Genomic DNA, 2,934 nt, shown 5'->3' on the forward strand with positions numbered 1-2,934 from the left:
CATATGTACATATGAGGCGCCCCTCATGTATGTACAAATTTGGCCGGGTTCAGTGGGGACGGCTTGACTCGACTCCATTCAACAGCAGCTGCAGGGGTAGGATGAGAAAACGCCATTTAAGTAATTGGCACGTCAGTGCCCAAGCGTAGGTAGCTGTTATCATCCTTGCTATCGTTGGAAAGATCCAGCATCTCTTGGCATGAAAATGTCCTTTAGACCCTCTGATGGCTCAGAGCGGCCGACTCCCGATTTCGGGGTTTGTGAGTTCGAGCCCAGCATCGGGCTCTGCTCTGACAGTGCGGAGCCTGCTTGGGATTCTCTCTCTCTCCCTCTCTCTCTGTCCCTCTCCCGTCCTTTCTCTCTCTCTGTCTCAAAATAAATAAACTTTAAATATATATATTTATGGATTATTTCCATTGAGGCGGCCAAAGAAATTGGCCCAGACATGTTTCAGGATTTGTCCAAAGTCACCTAGCGGGGTCCTGGCAAGATGGGGTCAGATACAGCTACATCTGTGGTTAGCAACGCTTGTCCCTCCGGGGGCAACCACCAGGGCCTCAGTTTCCCCTCTGAACAAGGGGAGTGTCCTGGTTCGGCCGCCCCAGAGGCTGACGGGCCCAGGGTAGAGGACAGGCCTCCTTGTGGCCGAGCTGCTCAGCCGGGGCCACCACCCTGCCCGTCTTTTCTCAGGCTGCCTCTGAGCCCACGTCTGGCACTCGCTCCAGGATGTGAAGAATGAGCCTGCCAGGTCAGAGGGCAGATCTATTTTTGAACCTGGGACCCCGCGGAGGTCCAGAAAAGCCTGTGACCCAGAGAACCAACAGGCCCCTATATATTTTGTTTGTTTTTCCTAGACAAGCACAGCACGTCCTTTATAGAAAAGTCAGAAAATACATGTTAGCAAAAGGAAAAAAATAAACAGCTTGTGCTGTCATCAGCTAGAGGCAAAAACCATAGCTCACGTTTTGGAGTATTTCCCACTTACCATTTCCCTCTCCACATAGATGCATGTATTTTAGGGGTGGGTTTTCTTTTTTTTTTTTTTTTTTAATTTTTTTTTTAACGTTTATTTATTTTTGAGACAGAGAGAGACAGAGCATGAACAGGGGAGGGGCAGAGAGAGGGAGACACAGAATCCGAAACAGGCTCCAGGCTCTGAGCTGTCAGCACAGAGCCCGACGCGGGGCTCAAACTCGCGGACCGAGAGATCATGACCTGAGCCGAAGTCGGCCGCCCAACCGACTGAGCCACCCAGGCGCCCCTGGGGGTGGGTTTTCTAGCGCACACACACACACACACACACACTGGAATCTTCTTTAAATTGTTTCATTGTATTTTACTTATTTTGGATTTATCTTTTGAAAAAAGAAATCAGAAACGTGCACAGGGTAATATAATACAACCCCATATATCCATCACTGGGAGTGAGCACATGCCAGCATTTTGCGTGTTTGTTCCGGATTTTTTAAAGAAGCAAAATATTAGGGCGCCTCGGTGGCTCAGTCGGTTAAGCGTCTGGGTCTTGTTTTCCGCTCAGATCATAATCCCACAGTTTCTGAGTTCGAGCCTTGCATCTGACTCCGTGCTGACAGCACATATATACGTGTCCATAAATAATATACACTCTTTCTGTGCCTTCAGAATTAAAATATATGGTATTAAGATGTACGTAGTCTTCCGCCTGCACCTTATGGTTTCCAGATCTATCCAAATTAAATTACACATACAGATCTTCTGACTAGGTCATTTTCTTTTCACTGCTGTGCAGCTTTGCAGCCTAGAATTGTATCACTTTTTATTTCCCCAGCCCCTGGCGGATGGACATTTGGGTCCATTCGATTCTCTGTCACTCCTAACCAGTCTCCTGCCACTATCTTATCCACCAGCCCGTGTGCCTACGAAGAGATCGCCAAATTGTGCTTTCAATCCGCTGCACCGGGTTACCTCCCCGCTCGCAGGACATGAGGGTTTCTTTGCTCCACACTCTTGCCACCCCTTGGTGTCATCAGGCTTCACTCTGTAGCATCCGAGGGCTGTGAAATGACAAACCTGTTTTATAGCTGGCTTTTCCTACCTAATAGCACAGTATGAACGACTTTCCTCTGCAGACATTTCTCTTATAAGCACATGTTTAAGGGTAGCAAAAGCCGCTGCTGGAGCGCTGCCAGGATTTTCTTAACCGATTCCTTGTTGTTGGGACACTGGGCTTTGTTTTCACGGTAGATTGCAAAACTGACCGTACATTCCTCCCACCCCAGGAGCGAGCACGCTCCTTTGCAATGTGACTTTGCAGCTCCTCCCACAAAGAGGCGGAGTCTATTTCTCGGTCCCTTGAATCTGGGTTTGCCCATGTGACTTGCTTTGGCCAATGCAACCCTTTCCCATGTGAGGCAGCTAGAAAGGGGCCGTGGGCTGGGGCTTGCTCTCTGGCTCACCTGGGACCCCCGGGGGACCCGGGTGGGAACAAGCCTTCCTAGCCTGCGGGGCGATGAGACCCAGGTGGTCGTGTCATCCTGGCACTCCAGCTGACGTGGGAGCAACCGCGGATGCCTGGTCAGGCCATCCTGGACCACCCAGCCCAAAGGAGAAGAATCATCTGGTCGACCCACCGAAAGATGGGGAATAATCCAGGTTTGCTGCTTGAAGCCGCTGAAGCTCGAGAATGGTTTGTTACACAGGAAAAGCTGATGCAGCTTCAGGTCGGCTCTTTTCTTTCGCTCAGCTAATTGCTACGAACGTTGGGCTATTTATCTCTCAAAGTCATTGCGAAGACGCAGGGAGATGTTATGTCAGCATCCCAGGCAGGACTCAATATCCAGGGGATCACCTTTCACATCCTGGTGGTCGCAATGTGACTTGTGACTCATCCTGTTTCCCCTTGGTTCTCCCTCCCGTCCCTCCGTATCCCAAGTGGACTCATCCTTCAGGTTTTCT

This window comes from Panthera uncia (assembly GCF_023721935.1).
Source record: "Panthera uncia isolate 11264 chromosome A3 unlocalized genomic scaffold, Puncia_PCG_1.0 HiC_scaffold_11, whole genome shotgun sequence".
Taxonomy (NCBI): domain Eukaryota; kingdom Metazoa; phylum Chordata; class Mammalia; order Carnivora; family Felidae; genus Panthera; species Panthera uncia.